Raw genomic sequence first — 18,671 nt, forward strand, 5'->3', positions numbered from 1 at the left:
GGAGGCCAAGAGAGCAAGTGTGGATTTACACCCTTGTCACCCAGCGCTTGATATTCAGAAATATCCAGCTAGGTACGTGTGCTGCAAAATACATTCCACCTGCCCCACGTGGCTGGGGGTAAACTCCAGGGAGCTGTGGTTCCCTTCACAGCTGGGTAATCTCTCCGGGGGGTGGATAAACCTTCAGGAAATGCACCTCCTCTCCCCTTCCTGCAATGGGCTGAGGCTGCACCTCCAGAGCTCTGGCAAAGTGAAGCCTTGGTGTGTATCCCACAGGGAGCCCAGCCTGCTCATAGGCTGTGTGATCAATTTCACAGCCGTTTGCCTTTGCTTATTAGAAAGCAGGGATTTCACTGCAGGGCAACATTCAGGCAGAGTCGATTGAGTGAGAGAGGCTAGAAGGGCTCTGCAAAGAAACAGCAAACAAAACCAGACCCTGCCATGGTCACTTGGGAAGGGGCTGCCAGGAGGAGGCTGCAGGCTCTGCCTGGGGGTTTCCCAGTATCCGGACACAGCTCTGTAAAGAACAAAACCAAACCCAAACCCTCTAGGGCATCAGGATTTTATTCGATAGCTCCCAAACTTTAAGGCCAGAGCCTGCTGCCACCTGCCTTGCAACCTGGTGGAAATGCCCCCCCCTGCGAAGGACCCTGGGCTGTTCCAAGCATTAGCCTCCCCCTCTTGCTGGTTAGAGGGAGCACAGTGAAGTGGGAGGGAGGCACTGATGGTGGGCTCAGCACAGAAGCCAATCCAACAGGGAGTGTAACGGGGGCCTCATTCCTGGTTGGGGTCCTTAGGCCCTACCGCCATCACAAAATTCAAGATGCAGTCGCTAAGGAAAATGAGACACACAGTCCCTAGCTGCAGAACTGGCAGGAGGTGCCTGCCTCGATCCTCTAGCTGAAGGATATTTTTGCTTCCCCCCATCAAAAGACAGGAAAGTGGTTCCCATTCCCCCATTTCTTACTATTCTCCATTCCCCAGGTCTCCCCATCTCTAGCTTCCTTAGTTCTCATGGCTTCACATCTCCCAAGGGTTCCCTGCTAGCTGGCTGCCTGGCCTCCTCCCAAACTCAGTGACACAGATGGCTGCTTCCTGGAGTGGAGCTCCTCCCAAAGACACACAATACCTCTGGAATGTGGCACCCTAGGCCTTGCCTCAAGCCATCCTATCTCAGCTGATTCCAGTTCCTGCTTGCTGAGACTTCCTTGCCAAGAGCTGGTCACACTCTGCCCAGCCACCACCAGCTTGCGAGGAGCTAATATCCTGAGCTGACCCCTTGGTCTCAATTAGATGATCTTTCCCAGGCATGCTGCCAAAGACACCTGTCTGAGAAGGATTGTGGAGGAAGTCAAGGGTTTGCTTCCTAGACAATGAAGGGGTAGAAAGGAGTTTTGGTAGGTTCCTGGCCTGTTGAGCTGTTGAATTGATTGTTTTAATGCTGCTGAGTTTTAATGGTGTGTGCGTTACTAATTACGTCGTCTAATTCTTCTAGTGATGTCTCTGATGTGGAAGTTGTCAACCACCATATTCCATCTTTTGCAGTCATAACAGAACTGTCAATCTTCCCATTTCCTTTGGAGATCAGTCCGTCCGACAACATTTCCGACAGATCTGGCTCTCTACCTTCCTCTTCCTGGTTTTCCTGCAGTTTTGCCTGATGGCACAAGAGGTTGAAGTGAGTTGCTCTCTGATCGGGGAGCTACGTGTCTGCAGAAAGATGTTAATCCTTTATCTACGGTCTCAAGTCATTGTGCTATTTTAAAATCCATCCCTCTTGTCATCTCTTCATTTGTAGTTTTGGTTATTCCACTAATTTCTAACATTCTTTTCTAACACCAAAACTCAAACCCTCTGAGTCGTCTCTTGGTGTTCCTTTTAAGTGCTCAGCTCCCACATCCATATGGGCGAGTTAACCATATGTAGCACTAGAGCAAGCTAACGAGGATGTGCAGTCTTAGCTTTCAACAACACAGACGTCTTTGGAAGTTATTGAATGCATTGTTTGCCAGCTGTATCTTTCTCTTGATTTTTTTTTGGTAACATCTTCCATCTGATGTTATTAGACTTGCCATATAGGAGAAGCTATTGCCTTCTTCCATCACTTCACCGTCAAGGTGTAGGTGTTGGCTACCTTGTGTGTTGCTGTACTTACTTATTATCATACTTTTTGTCTTCCTAATATTCATCATCATTCCATGTGTCTTGCTGATATTGTTCATGGCAATATGTATGTTCTGAAGTTCTTCCCTAGAGGAAGTAAGGCAGACTAGGGCAAAGGCATAGCCCAGACCTGGAGGTCTGAATGAATTATGACGTGATTGGAATAACAGAGACTTGGTGGGATAACTCAAATGACTGGAGTACTGTCATGGATGGTTATAAACTGTTCAGGAAGGACAGGCAGGGCAGAAAAGGTGGGGGAGTAGCACTGTATGTAAGGGAGCAGTATGACTGCTCAGAGCTCCGGTACGAAACTGCAGAAAAACCTGAGTGTCTCTGGATTAAGTTTAGAAGTGTGAGCAACAAGAGTGATGTAGTGGTGAGAGTCTGCTATAAACACTGGACCAAGGGGATGAGGTGGATGAGGCTTTCTTCCAGCAGCTCGCGGAAGCTACTAGATCGCACGCCCTGGTTCTCATGGGTGACTTTAATTTTCCTGATATCTGCTGGGAGAGCAATACAACGGTGCATAGACAATCCAGGAAGTTTTTGGAAAGCGTAGGGGACAATTTCCTGGTGCAAGTGCTAGAGGAGCCAACTGGGGGGAGCTTTTCTTGACCTGCTGCTCACAAACCGGGAAGAATTAGTAGGGGAAGCAAAAGTGGATGGGAATCTGGGAGGCAGTGACCATGAGTTGGTTGAGTTCAGGATCCTGACACAGGGAAGAAAGGTAAGCAGCAGGATACGGACCCTGGACTTCAGGAAAGCAGACTTCGACTCCCTCAGGGAATGGATGGGTAGGATCCCCTGGGGGACTAACATGAAGGGGAAAGCAGTCCAGGAGAGCTGGCTGTATTTCAAGGAATCCCTGTTGAGGTTACAGGGACAAACCATCCCGATGTGTCGAAAGAATAGTAAATATGGCAGGCGACCAGCTTGGCTTAACGGTGAAATCCTAGCGGATCTTAAGCATAAAAAAGAAGCTTACAAGAAGTGGAAAGTTGGACATATGACCAGGGAGGAGTATAAAAATATTGCTCGGGCATGTAGGAATGAAATCAGGAGGGCCAAATCGCACCTGGAGCTGCAGCTAGCGAGAGATGTTAAGAGTAACAAGAAGGGTTTCTTCAGGTATGTTGGCAACAAGAAGAAAGCCAAGGAAAGTGTGGGCCGCTTAATGAATGAGGGAGGCAACCTAGTGACAGAGGATGTGGAAAAAGCTAATGTACTCAATGCTTTTTTTGCCTCTGTCTTCACGAACAAGGTCAGCTCCCAGACTGCTGCGCTGGGCATCACAACATGGGGAATAGATGGCCAGCCCTCTGTGGAGAAAGAGGTGGTTAGGGACTATTTAGAAAAGCTGGACGTGCACAAGTCCATGGGGCCGGACGAGTTGCATCCGAGAGTGCTGAAGGAATTGGCTGTGATTGCAGAGCCATTGGCCATTATCTTTGAAAACTCGTGGCGAACGGGGGAAGTCCCGGATGACTGGAAAAAGGCTAATGTAGTGCCAATCTTTAAAAAAGGGAAGAAGGAGGATCCTGGGAGCTACAGGCCAGTCAGCCTCACCTCAGTCCCTGGAAAAATCATGGATCAGGTCCTCAAAGAATCAATCCTGAAGCACTTGCATGAGAGGAAAGTGATCAGGAACAGTCAGCATGGATTCACCAAGGGAAGGTCATGCCTGACTAATCTAATCGCCTTTTATGATGAGATTACTGGTTCTGTGGATGAAGGGAAAGCAGTGGATGTATTGTATCTTGACTTTAGCAAAGCTTTTGACACTGTCTCCCACAGTATTCTTGTCAGCAAGTTAAAGAAGTACGGGCTGGATGAATGCACTATAAGGTGGGTAGAAAGTTGGCTAGATTTTCGGGCTCAACGGGTAGTGATCAATTGCTCCATGTCTAGTTGGCAGCCGGTGTCAAGTGGAGTGCCCCAGGGGTCGGTCCTGGGGCTGGTTTTGTTCAATGTCTTCATAAATGATCTGGAGGGTGGTGTGGATTGCACTCTCAGCAAATTTGCGGATGATACTAAACTGGGAGGAGTGGTAGATACGCTGGAGGGCAGGGATAGGATACAGAGGGACCTAGACAAATTGGAGGATTGGGCCAAAAGAAATCTGATGAGGTTCAATAAGGATAAGGGCAGGGTCCTGCACTTAGGACGGAAGACCCAATGCACAGCTACAGACTAGGGACCGAATGGCTAGGCAGCAGTTCTGCGGAAAAGGACCTAGGGGTGACAGTGGACAAGAAGCTGGATATGAGTCAGCAGTGTGCCCTTGTTGCCAAGAAGGCCAATGGCATTTTGGGATGTATAAGTAGGGGCATAGTGAGCAGATCGAGGGACGTGATCGTCCCCCTCTATTTGACATTGGTGAGGCCTCATCTGGAGTACTGTGTCCAGTTTTGGGCCCCACACTACAAGAAGGATGTGGATAAATTGGAAAGAGTCCAGCGAAGGGCAACAAAAATGATTAGGGATCTGGAACACATGACTTATGAGGAGAGGCTGAGGGAACTGGGATTGTTTAGTCTGCAGAAGAGAAGAATGAGGGGGGATTTGATAGCTGCTTTCAACTACCTGAGAGGTGGTTCCAGAGAGGATGGTTCTAGACTATTCTCAGTGGTGGAAGAGGACAAGACAAGGAGTAATGGTCTCAAGTTGCAGTGGGGGAGGTTTAGGTTGGATATTAGCAAAAACTTTTTCACTAGGAGGGTGGTGAAACACTGGAATGCGTTGCCTAGGGAGGTGGTGGAATCTCCTTCCTTAGAAGTTTTTAAGGTCAGGCTTGACAAAGCCCTGGCTGGGATGATTTAATTGGGGATGGCTCCTGCTTTTGAGCAGGGGGTTGGACTAGATGACCTCCTGAGGTCCCTTCCAACCCTGATATTCTATTCTATTCTATGATTCTATAGCTTATGCTGTTGAGGTATACGCCATTGACCTGCATGCAATGGGTGATGTCTTCTAAACCTTCCCTCATTACACCTTTTACATCCATGTTAAATAGTTGCAGAAATAGAATGTAACCTCCATGTATGCCTTTCTTGATGCTGCAATACCCAGTTCATAGTTTGTTTGGATTGCTGCTTTGTATCCCTAGGAAAGGCTTTTTATTAATTATAACTCTTGAGAGTTAATATTACATTCTTCAAGAATATGTATACTCTTGTCACATCAGATTTTATCAAATGCCTTCTCATAATCTACAAAGCACATATAAATTCCCCTTTGCGCTTCTATCGCACGCTTGCATTAGACCCTTAGGGCAAAGATTGCCTCCCTTGTGCCTGCTCCTGGGCGGAAACCAAACTGACTTCTGCTAATTCTTGTTGCAAGATGTTGACGTATCTGCATGCCAACAATTTTCAACAAAACGTTAAGTGTGTGGCTTATCGAGCTTATAGTTCAATGTTCACATTCCTTAGCATTATTTGCCTTCAGTAAAGGAATAAAGTCCTCCTGAGGTTCTCCTGGTGTGTACATCTGATTAAAAAGTTCTAGCAAATACGTTTTTGAATCTTCATTCAGAGATTGTAGCATTTATTACAGAAGGTGGAGAAAGCAACTAGGGGAGAGGCTGCTCTAGATTTGATTCTGACAAATAAGAAGGAATTGGTTGAGAATTTGAATGTGGAAGGCAGCTTTGGTGAAAGAGATCATGAAATGATAGAAAAGGGCAAATATAGTACCTATGTATAAACAGGGGAATAAGGACAACCAGAGAATTATAGACCAGTCAGCTTAACTTTGGTACCTGGAAAGATAATGGAGCAAATAATCAAGCAACCAGTTTGTAAGCACCTCAAAGACAATAAGGTGATAAGTAACAGTCAACATGGATTTGTCAAGAACAAATCATGTCAAACCAACTTAATATCCTTCTTCGACAGGGCAACAAGCCTTGTGGAAAGGGAGGAAGCAGTAGATGTGATATATCTTAACTTTAGTAAGGCTTTTGATACTGTCTCACATGACCTGATAAACTAGGGCAATATAGCCTAGACGAACCTACTATAAGGTGGGTCCACAACTGACTGGAAAAACATACTTATAGGGTAGTTATCAGTGGTTCACAGTCAAGCTGGAAGGGCATATCGCATGGGGTCCTGCAGAGAGCTGTGTTGGGTCTGGTTCTATGCAATATCTTCATAAATGATTTGGGTAATGGCACAGAGAGTGCACTGATAAAAGTTTGCGGACGATACCAAGCTGGGAGGGGTTGCAAGCACTTTGGAGGACAAGATTAGAATTCAAAATGATCTTGACAAACTGGAGAAATGGTCTGAAATAAATAGGATGAAATTCAATAAGGACAAATGCAAAGTACTCCACTGAGGAAGGAATGAATAATTAATTGCACAAATACACAATGGGAAATGACTGCATAGGAAGGAGTACTCCAGAAAAGGATCTGGGGGTTACAAACTAAACGCGGGTCAACAATGTAATACTGTTGGAAAAAAAGCGAACCTCACTGTGGGATGCATTAGCAAGAGTGTTGCAAGCAAGATATGAGAACTCATCTCCACTCAACTCAGCACTGCTAAGGCCTCAGCTGGAGTATTGTGTCCCGTTCTGGGCATCACACTTCAGGAAAGATGTGGACAAACTGGAGAAAGTCCAGAAAAGAGCAACAAAAATGATTAAAGCTCTAGAAAACGTGACCTACAAGGAAAGTTTGAAAAAACTGGGTTTGTTTAGTTTGGAGAAGAGAAGACTGAGGGGGGACTTAATAACAGTCTTCAAATATGTAAAAGGTTGTTATAAAGAGGAGGCTGATAAATTGTTCTCCTTATCCACTGAGGATAGGATAAGAAGCAATGGGCTTCAATTGCAACAAGGAAGGTTTAGTTGGACATTAGGAAAAACTTTCTGTCAGGGTAGCTAAGCACTGGAACAAATTGCCCAGGGAGGTTGTGGAATCTCTCCCACTGGAGGTTTTTAAGAACAAGTTAGACAAACACCTGTCAGAGATGGTCTAGGTGATACGTAGTCCTGCCTCAGTGCAGGGGACTGGACTAGATCAGTGGGTCTCAACCTTTGTGGGCTCAGGACCCCTCTGTAAATGGTTATGATTTGTTGTGACCCAGTAAATAGCCGCTCCCCTGACTGGACCAAGCCGGTGTGAGTGAAGCTGTGCCCTGGTTCACGGGATGGCAGTGCCACTCGCTCAGATTTGGCCTGCCAGGGCTCTCGTCATCATGATGGCTGGTCCATACCTGAGTGGTGCTGGCACCCCGGACTTGCAGTGCCTGGAGCAGGGGGCGAGCACAGCCAGCCCCATGGGACCGGAGCTGCAGGAGCTGCCAGGCCAACCTCTGAAACATTCTGGTGATCCAATTTGGGTCCCGGCCCATCGGCTGAGAAGCCCTGGACTAGATGACCTATCAAGGTCCCTTCCAGTCCTGCATTTCTATGATTCTACGATTTCAATTACAATCCCATCTTCCCCAGCTGCTTTTCCTCACTTTATACTTTTCAACACTCTTTTTGGTTCCCACATGTAATATACAATGCTTTTTCTTCTCCTCTTTTGATCTCTGTATTCTCCAGTTTTTCAGATTAATCAACAAGCTCCTTCAAGTATCCCGTCCATCTTTCCAGGATTTTGCTGGTTTCATGGCATACCCTTGCCATCCTTAGTTTTAATGCAGATAATTCCCTTTTTTTTTTTTTTGACTTCTTCATTTGTCTCATAGTTCCTTTTACAGAGCAATGAATCTCCTTGTGGTTGGTTTTGTTTTCCTGTTCTTCAGTTTCATCGCATCTTTGTTCCAGCCATGTATTTTAAGTCACTGGTGATGGGTGAACTTTGGAGAGGTTCGGTCTGGGAATGTACCCACAAGTGCAGATGCTTTGATCAGCCATCTCTAACCCTTGTGAGTCTGAAAATGTCATGGGATCAGGGTCTCTTGGAGATTCCCCATGCACCTCCCCATGCAGGTCAGGGTGGAAATACAGCAAGAGCAGTCCTCATCAGGGCTTTACTTCTTCTGCCAGGACCTGGAAACAAAGTAGCCACAGAAAGCAGGAAAACTAAACATTAACAAAATTAATGGAAGTTTTAAAAACTCTTACAGAGCTTTGAGATGGGGTGGCATTGTGGGCTAATGGTTAGCACACTGGACTGGGAGTTAAGAGAGCTTCTATTCCTGGCTGTGCTGCTGGGTGAGCATGGGCAAGTCACTTCCCCACCCGTGCCTCAGTTTTCCCATCTGTAAGATGGGATAATGATGCAAGCTCTATGGGTGAACAATGCTATACAAGAGCTTGGCGTTGTTTATGCATTTATGGCAGGTATCACATTCCACCAAAGGCTCTCAGAGTGTTTCACCATGGGTGACATCATTGTCTCCAGTTTACAGACAGGGAAACTGAGGCACAGAACAGCAAAGTGACTTGCCCCAGTGACTTGTCACATGGTACATCAGTAGCAGGGACTAGAACCCAAGAAGCCTGTTTCCCAGTCCTTGGTGGCTTACCTCTTATTGTAACTAGACCATTTCCTCACTCCCTCAAAGTAGGGTATTTTACAAGCTCAGAGGATCTCTGCTTGCTGCAGGGTTTGTTTCTGGGGGGTGGGGAAGGCGAGGAAGAGGTCTCCCCCCGAGATATTTATGTCCCATTCCTTTCCAAGGGGCAGCTCTGGGCTACTCTTCCAGGGCTATCAGAGTGGCTCTCAAACTTTTGTGCTGGTGACCCCAGATAGAATAACCTCGCGACCTCCTGAGAGGTCCTGACCCCCAGTTTGAGAACCCCTGGGCTATCACAACCTCTGGCTGGTCTGAGGCCTACAGATTGTCCCTCCAGAGGCTGCGTGTTGGTTGTCTGTACCCCTTCCTCCCCGGGCACAGATGGGTATGGCCAATCCACCAGGCCATGGGACTAGAGTCCTAGTGACCCCTGCATGGTTGTCAGCACACTTTGTATTTACCCCAGGGGGAAGGATAGGGGAGAGGATGCTGCCCCGTCCCCCTGGGGCATGTGTGGGGATTTCCCTTCCTTACCCAGATTTCTTCCCTTAGCAGGTTTCATTACATAGCATCAAGTTTCAGCATCATTCTAGGAGTAATAGAAACCACTATGAAGTGAAGTGACTGGCTCCTCGGGGTTCATTTCCTTCATGCTAAGCACAATAACAGAAGTGAGAAACAGGAGAAAACTACTCTCAAGTCCCAGGTAACCCGCCGCCCCCTCCCCTCCCCACCCCAGTGTAGAACTGGTTCCCTTCAGCAAACATAGTGGTGCAATGACCAGTCTTCAATGACCCACCTTTTCTCATCACTACATTTGGGAACCAGTCCCAGCGCCTGACCGAGCTCAGCGATGGAGAACATTGCTCGGCATTCAGCTTCAATATTCTTCACTAAGTTTCTTAATGGCTCCTATAGCAGTAGATAGACCAGGGGTGGGCAAATTTTTTGGCCTGAGGGCCACATCTGGGAATAGAAATTATATGGCGGGCCATGAATGCTCACAGAATTGGGGTTGGGATGTGGGAGGGGGTTAGGGGTCTAGTTGGGGGTGCGGGCTCCGGGGTGGGGCCAGAAATGAGGAGTTCGGGGTGTAGGAGGGGGCTCTGGGCTGGGGCGGGGAGTTGGAGTGCGGGGGAGGGTGATGGCTCCGGCTGGGGGTGTGGGCTCTGGGGTGGGGCTGGGGATGAGGAGTTTGGGGTGTATGATGGTGTTCTGGGCTGGGACTGAGGGGTTCTGAGGGCAGGAGGGGGATCAGGGCTGGGGCAGGGGCTTGGGGGGCGGAGGGGTGTGCAGGCTCCGGCTGGGGGTGCGGGCTCTGGGGTGGGGCTGGGGATGAGGGGCTTGGGGTGCAGGAGGGGGCTCCAGGCTGGGACCCGAGGCGTTTGGAGGGCAGGAGGGGAATCAGAGCTGGGGCAGAGGGTTAGGGCATGGGGGGAGGCTTAGGGGTGCAGGCTCCAGGCAGTGCTTACCTCAAGCGGCTCCCGGAAGCAGCGGCATGTCCCTTCTCCAGCCCCTATGGAGAGCTGCGGCCACGCAGCTCTGGACACTGCCCCATCCACAGGCACCACCCCTGGAGCTCCCATTGGCTGTGGTTCCCGGCCAATGGGAGTTGCGGGGGTGGCACTTGGGGTGGGAGCAGCATGCAGAGCAGAGCCCCCTGGCAGCCCCTACGTGTAGGAGCCAGAGGGTGGCCATGCTGCTGCTCCTGGAGCTGTGTGGAGTGGCCCCCAACCCTGCTCCCTGGCTGGAGCGCTGGACCGGGGCAAGCCCCAGACCCCGCTTCCCAGCAGGAGCTCAAGGGCTGGATTTTCTATGATCTCCTGTGGATGGCCCAGGTGTTGCATGTCACGGGAGAGACAAGGAACACCTTCCTCTGAATCCTCTGGCAAATCCTCTTAGCCCTGCTTTACACATAGGGGTGGCAAGGCCCTCAAAGGTGTCTAGGCTCCTATCTTCCCTGCATTTCAGTACCTCAATATTGACCTTTGAGGATCTGGGCCTTCAAGCTCAGCTTTCCAGGAACTTTCCACCCAAATTGGGGCCAGATTGTCAAGAGAACTCTGCTCCCATTTAGGCACCTAACCGAAGAGCAGGGTTTCAAAACGGCTCCGCACCCAGCAGTTTCTCCTGCAACACCCAGGGCCAGATCTCCACGGGTTCATTTCAAAAAGTCCAGCCATTTCCTGAGGTACCCAGATGGGAGCAGACCTCTGAAAAGGGACCTAGTACCATACAGGAGGCCCTTGGCACAGGCGGGACTTGAACTGGGTTCACCTGAGTCCTAGCTTGTTAGTCGCAGGGCTCTCCTTTTATTGCAGGAACCTCTGGTGTCCTGTTTATAGGGGTGACTGGGGTGCTGAGGCAGGAGACAAAGCAAACAGCCATTTTGCAGGACTGTCACTCTCTTTGCCTCATTACTCCCAAGGGCAACCCTTGCTGAGAGATCAGTTCTACCCCCTCTGTACATGGCACCGTGATCAAGGCTCCTTTTGGCCCAGCCCACATCCTTCATCCTCTTCAGAGACCCCCTCAGGTGTCACGCCCCGTCCCAGGGTCTGGCTCCACGTGATCATTCCAGAACCTGGCTCTTCCCAAACGGCCCATTCAGGTCTGAAAACAGTACAGGGAAGGGGCATGTTGCAAAAGAAGCGAACATCCTTCTGGGATGTATCAGCAGGAATGCTGTAAGCAAGACACGAGAAGTAATTCTTCCGCTGTAGCTCACGAAAGCTTATGCTCAAATAAATTGGTTAGTCTCTAAGATGCCACAAGTACTCCTTTTCTTTTTGCGAATACAGACTAACACGGCTGCTACTCTGAAATCTTCCGCTCTAGGAATTCTAGTAATTCTTCCGCTGATTAGGCCTCAGCTGGAGTACTGTGTCCAGTTCTGGGCGCCACATTTCAGGAAGGATGAGGACAAATTGGAGAAAGGCCAGAGAAGAGCAACAAAAATGATGAAAGGTCTAGAAACATGACCTATGAGGGAAGATTGAAAAAATTGGGTTTGTTTAGTCTGGAAAAGAGAAGACTGAGAGGGGATGTGATAACAGTTGTCAAGTACATACAAGTTACAAGGAGGAGGAAGAAAAACTTTGAGCAAGGTGTTGGACTAGATGACCTCCTGAAGTCCCTTCCAACCCTGATATTCTATGATTCTATGAAATTGTTGTTCTTAACCTCTGAGATAGGACAAGAAGCAATGGGCTTAAACTGCAGCAAGGGCGGTTTAGGTTGGACATTAGAAAAAACTTCCTAACCGTCAGGGTGGTGAAGCACTAGAATAAATTGCCTAGGGAGGTTGTGGAATCTCCGCCATTGGGGATTTTTAAGAGCATGCTGGACAAACACCTGTCAGGGATGGTCTAGATAATACTGAGTCCTGCCATGAGAGCAGGGGACTGGACTAGACGACCTCTCGAGGTCCCTTCCAGTCCTACGGTTCTATGATTCTGTGGCGTGTGCAGGGCATGTTCTGGAAAGAGCGAACAGCAGAGCAGAGCGTGAGAGCTAAAGGAGGTGGCAGCCCCAATGGGGATGAGGGAGGCAAACTGTGGTTAACCCCGAGTGGAAAGTCCTTCTCTCAGGCTCAGAGCCTCGAACATAATTAGAAAGCCCTTGACCTGGTGCAGGTGGCATCCCCGCCGCCTCCTCCTGCTTCTCCCCAGCCTGGCAGCCCGGCTTCTCTTTCGCTTCTCTCTGGCAGTGTGTGGTGCGTGGGTGGGGGAGCTAACCGCACGGTGCCGCAGTTATAATTAGACGCTGGCAACCCCAAGAATTCACGTCACCGCAGCTGAAAGGAAAGGAGAAGCAGAAGAAGCTGCTCGAAGGGCTGGCAGGGGGAACTCTGTTTCCCTCCCCTGCCCACGTATTTTCCTTTGCGCCGTGGGTGAGCTGCACTTCGGTGGCCTGGGAACACATGACGGCCACGCAGCAGAAAACGGCAACGGGGAGTTAGGAGCAAGAGGTGTCGTGTTCAAAATCATAATATTGGAGGAGGCTGCGTTGTCTAGTGGTCAAAGCATGGGGGCTGGGAGCTAGGACTCCTGGGTTCTGTTGCTGGCTCAGGAAGGGAAAGATAGGCCAGCAGTTCTCCACCAGGGGGCTGTGAGCAGGTTTCAGGGGGTCCGCCAAGCAGGGCTGGCCTTAGACGCACTGGGGCCCAGGGCAGAAAGCCGAAGCCCCGCCATGCAGGGCTGAAGCCCAGGGCCCCGAGCCCCGCCACCTGAAGCCTGAGCAACTTAGCTTTGGGGGTGGAGGCGTGGGGAGGCCCAGTTGCCCTGCTTGCTACCCCCTCATGCCGGCCCTGGCTTTTATGTGCAGAGACCCAGATGTGGCACAGTTGGGGCGTGGAGCATGTGTGTGTGGGGGCTCAGAAAGAAAAAGGTTGAGAGCCCCTGGGGTTGAAGCAGGGGGCTGGGAACCGGGACTCCTTGCCTCAGTTTCTCCCTTTAGGAAGAAGTGTGGTCTACTTGTTCAAGCAGGGGAGTGTGAATCAGGACACCTGGGATGTGTTTTCCGGTCTCTTGCTGGATGTCCTTTGGCAACTCACTTCACCTGCTTGTGCCTCAGTTTCCCCAGCTGTAGAAGAGGGAGAATAAGAATTGCCTCACAGGGGACCATGGGAGGCTGTGAAACTTTACCCATTAGTATGTGCATCAGACTTTGAGATGCTTGGGTGAAAGTGGCTGTGGATAGACTAAGGGCCAGGAGTATCATTACCCATTTGCCTGGCTTTTGATTGGGTTAACCAGCTGGCGTTAAGCCCCATCTCCTCTTCTTGCAAACATTCCTGGAAGGAGGTGGCAGCCTTATCGATTCCGTAGACTCATCTTGAACCAGGAGCGGGGAGGAGCTGTGCCTGGAGTCAATGGGAGGAGAAGAACGAGACGGGACAGCAAGACAGTGCTAGGGACAGCAGAAGCCTGGCCATTGTGCCCTGCTCATTAGTCAAACTCGGAGAAGACCCAGGACAGAACATCCAGGGGGCAGCTGGGCCAGAGGCTGACTGGATTGCAAAGCCCCTTGTGCTGGACCTTTATGTTGCATGGTGATTGCCTTCACCTTCACTGCAAACAAACTGGGGCCCTGCCCTTTGTTTAACCCTTCACGCCTGGGTCTGTATTTTCATTTAGAAGCATTTCAGTTCTTTCCCTTCATGTTTGCAGCCCTTTTTGCAAAGCAGTTCTCGCTAGCCCTGCAAACACCCACTGTGCTTTGCACAGTCAAGTCCATTTGTTGCTATACCCTGGCTCTGACCCACCTATCGCTTGTACCACAAATAATTTGGCCTTTGATCAGCCCATCTGTTAGCTGCTCAGACTCACACGGCTTGGCTTTATTAAGTAGATTTGCAACACAACGAGCAATGGCCTCACCTGGCAGTGGGTTTCTTGTGGGTTATTTAAAATGTGCCTCTCCTAGCTGGCATTTCACATGCATTCTTGACCCCTCTGAATGACTTGGTCCAGCAGTTTGCAGTTCTCTTCATGCTCCCCCTGGAACATGTTGGCGATCTAAGGGTATGTTTATGCTGCAATCACGAGGCGTGACTGCAGCTCATGTACCCTAGCTAGCTTTAATCTGGCTAGTTTGGGTACCAGAGCAAGTGAAGCAAGCCCCAGCAGGATGCATGTCGGCACGGGCTAAAGAATTACCCAGGGTTGTGGGCTTGTACAACGCATGCTGAACCTCACGCTGCCATGGCCTCACTGCTCCAGGATCAGTGCTAGCTAGATTAAAACCAGTTCAGGTATGTCTACACGAGCACTGTAAACATACCCTCAGATGCCACCCTGTCTGATTTCTCTGCCATGCCACATTCTTCCTCTTCCTCCAGCGCTCGTCCAGTTCCCATTCAGACTGAGTGACACCGATGTCTTTGTTGGCTTCGTTTTTGCCCAAGATGCAATTTCCTTCTGACACCAGGTAATAAAGACCGATGGACAGGAATGATGGAAGGGATTAATCTCTGCTTCCTGGAATCAGTTGCAGGAGATGGGCCAGGGTTCAAAGGGTTAATTCTAGAGCTGGTTGGGGGATGTTGTTTTTTTCTTCTCTGAAAATATTTGTATTTTGTGAAAATTTTCAGCAGAAAATTTCAATTTTTCATGAAAAAAACCCCCCACGAACCAAAAATTTTTCAGCGTCTGAAAACTAAAAAACGATTGGCCCTTTTGGTCTTCGGCTGAAAGTTTTGGATGAAAAAAAATGAAAAATTGTCTGTGAATGTTTGGGTTTGGGTGAAAACTCAATTTTCCACCAAAAAAACAGTTTAGACAGAAAATGCTCATCCAGGCCTGGTTCATATTGTATCATTGGCAGGGGCTACTGTTACCTGGCTGTCCCAGAATGCCCTGGGATAGCCAGAGCTCATCTTCACTGCAGAGTTAACCCAGGCTCTTACTCGGGTTTTGCTCCTAACCCCGCTCCCATCCACACACAAAAGCCTCTGGCCTGACTGTGGTGGTGCTTTACCCCTGGGCTAGCTGGCCTGGCTAAAACCTGAGCACTGCTTATATTCAGACTGGTAACCCGGCCCTGTTGCTGTGAGGACACACAAATTACCATAGTTCTTCAGTTTCTACCCACAATCCCCTCTGTGCGCCCGAAAGGACAGACAAGTTCTCCCACAATTCACTGGGGAGCAGTCAGAGAGCGGCTGGGTGAACTGCAGTGCTAAGTACCGTGGGACGAGCCCCCAGAAGTGCTAGTGACTGGGACGCAGTAACTTGAGCCCGACTTCGCAGTGTGGCTGCTCTCGCCCAGGCTAGGCTAACCCGGGTGCTGATCACTTGAGACTCTCTGGTTGTGATTCTAGTGCGGCCACCAGGGACTTCATGTGCAGCCGTCATGACTTCTGGGGCCTTTTCCATGGCCACCAGTTCAGCCCCCTGCAGCAGCAGCAGCCGGCGGACCCAGCAGTCCAAAGTGGACCCATTACAGGGCTGCTGCCTCTGGCTGTGGCGGGGAACCAGCCCTCCCTCCCCGGCCCCCTTTGCCTTTGGAAAGAAAAAAAAAGTTCATTGATATTCACAGTTACTTTGCTACCAAAAAAGTATGAGAAATGGTTAAAAGTCGGTGTAGTTAGTGTGGCGTTTGTGGTATTCGTCGTAGCACACCTTATCTTTACACTGGAAAGTTGTATGACACTTCCAAATAACCGCCTGACTGGGCTGTCCCTAGCATAAAATTTTAACTGTCAAAACTGTGGCCACCGTGAAATTACACCAAAAATTCATTTGAGAACCCAAAGCTGAGGCTATGTTTTCACTGTGCATTCATTATCTTGCTGTAGAAATCCCACCTCCTTTGGCAGTGAAGATGTAGTCTAAGAAATTTTCTGAAAGGGTGCCTGGGTGGGAGGTTTTAAACAGCTGCCAGGATAAACTGGGGGCAACCAACCATGGTGTACTTCCTTGGTGTGTACTTGGCCAGGAGTTCCTGGTTCCCAGTCCTGTATTCTATCCACTAGTGCAGTGGCTCTCAGCCTTTCCAGACTACTGTACCGCTGTGACCTGTTGTGTGTTCGCCAACTTTCAGCTCGCTCAGGAACGACTTGCTTATGAAATCAGACCTAAAAATACAAAGATGTGGCCGCAGCTATTACTGAACAATTCCTGACTTTCCCGTTTCTACAATATAATTATAAAATAAATCAACCGGGATCTAAATACCGCCCTCACATTTCCGTGTCCAGTATACTGAGCAGCATACCCAAGTTAGTGTCTGCATGAAATTTTAGTTTTGTACCGATTTGGCTGGTGCTTTTTATGTAGCCTGTTGTAAAACTAGGCAAATCTGTAGATGAGTTGATGGACCCCCTGGAAGAGCTCTGCCTACCCCCAGGGGGACGCAGTGGCGGCTTAATGATTTTGCCACCCCTAGGCCCTGAAATAATTGCCGCCCCCATATGACCTTGTGAACGGCACTAACTGATACAACAAAGGAATCTATTTTGCGCATTTTTGCTATCCTTTCATTTTCCCTTTCTTTCTTTTGGATAGCATTATTTTTTAACTGAGAACCGCTTCATTTCTTCCTTCCCGTCACCTTATTAACGTTGAGGGTTGTCACGAGTATGTTTACGCCCTCCTTGGTCATTTTGCTAAGCGCTGTGATTGGTAGAATCGCAGCGTCACTGATGCGTCAGTTTGCTGCGTAGTTACAACGTGAATGAATGACGATACAGGCATCCGCCGGACAGCAGGCTTGTGCGAAAATGCCGCAATTACAAGAATGCAGCTATTATAAATTTGCTGCCCCTGCAAATTTGCCGCCCTAGGCCTAGGCCTTCTCGGCCTAGGCGATAATATGCCATTGGGGGTACACGTACCCCTGGTTGAGAACCACTGGACTAGACAGCCCTGCCTCTCTTTGGCATCTGTGTCTCCCCCACACGCACAGAGAAAGTAGCTGAGCCAGGTCTTTTATTCTCAGACTTAAGTTCTGTGGGGCTGATTAATAGAACTTCCTGTACTCTGGGAGGAGGGGGCTTCACTGCAACCAACCAGTTTCCCAGGATTCAGGTGGAATGGTCAGAAACTCTGATTTCCAAGCTTTCTCTGTGCCCATCAACAGCTTGCAAAGAGATTTGCTAAATAACTCCGCGTTGGCACGGGGCAAAGAGAGGGGTCCATATAAGTGGGGGTAGGGGCAGGAGCACTCAAACTAGATTTCTGTGTGTGCCCCCAGGGAATGAGTCTGGGTTCACCGCCCTGGGCAGGGAAAAGTGGAACTGGATTTTTGCGGCCACCCAGAATGGACTCTGGGGGAGGACACCGTCCTCTAACAAAGGAAGCTTTGTGGGCTACACAAAGAGCTGGGAAGTCTAATTAAAACACCTTGCACCCTGGGCTTCAAGCCAGCCCCCTTTCCATGCCCCACATGGCACTTGCAGGGCTGGTGAAGCAAAGCTTCCAACCCCAGCAGCTAGGAGAAGCTAGGGAGCTGCAGTGAGTTACAAGTGATGTGTGTGATGGGTGGGGTGAGGGAGTGGGAGGGCGCAGGAAGCCAGATTAACGGCAGCCGGTTGTTAAATCTAGGGCAGACCCATCTGTCAAGCCCCTTCAGTTTGAAATTAGCTCCCGGTGACTCCTCCACTCCATCCCCCACCCCCTCGGGTACATTGTCCAGAAACCTAAGGTAGCTGCTCTCCCTCCCCTGCCCAAGGCTCACCCATTCTCACCTCCCCATTACGGGATCAGGGTTTGCACAGGGAGCATTTGTGCTGAGCAGGCCTTCGTGGGGAGGGCCTGGGATGAGGGAAACTTCGAGGATGCTTGGGTTTGTGGATTTCACTTGGAGTCCTAATTCAGCCTTGTGTCTGTCCATTTTTTTCTGTCTACTCATTCCCCCCGCCCCCATTCTTTGCTGTCCTGTCTGAACTTCTCAGTCTTGCCAGCCGTTGTGATTTTATTATTATTCTCACTGTATTTGGTATTAAAAGCCTCAGCTCCCGGAGTCAGGGGATGACATAAGCATCTCCGCTTTCATTTATAAACAAAAAGTGAGTGTCTAGCTCTGATGGTGGCAGAGAAAAGCATGAACATGTGACCCGAGTGTGCCCTAAACCACAAAGCAAATATAAAGAAGCCAATATTCGACTCTTTTTCTTTTTTTTTTTTAATCTCTCATGAGTTTTGGGGGCTGAACTAATGATTTTTGAACATTTGGAGCTGGTGACACTGTAATGACCACTCCTTCTCTATCTTCCTTGCAAGCTAGTAGGAGAAATAGCTTGGTTAGTTCATAGAGGTATTTACTTGGCTGGTGTGTGTATGCATGCGTGTGCATGTTTTCAGGTGAGACAGAGAGAGGGGTGTGTTTTGCGTGTGCGTTGAAGAACTTATTGAGGGAAAGCTAAACTGTCGAGCTGAGAGTTGCATTTAAGTGTGAAAACATGGGGTAGCCAGGGGTCTCTTCTATCTTGTGGCGGGGAGTTCCATAGCCTCACTCCAGCTCCCAAGAAAGTTCTTCCTCCTGCACTCACCTGGCTACCCTAGTGGTGGACAGTGTCACTGG

This window comes from Lepidochelys kempii, chromosome 25 (assembly GCF_965140265.1).
Source record: "Lepidochelys kempii isolate rLepKem1 chromosome 25, rLepKem1.hap2, whole genome shotgun sequence".
Taxonomy (NCBI): domain Eukaryota; kingdom Metazoa; phylum Chordata; order Testudines; family Cheloniidae; genus Lepidochelys; species Lepidochelys kempii.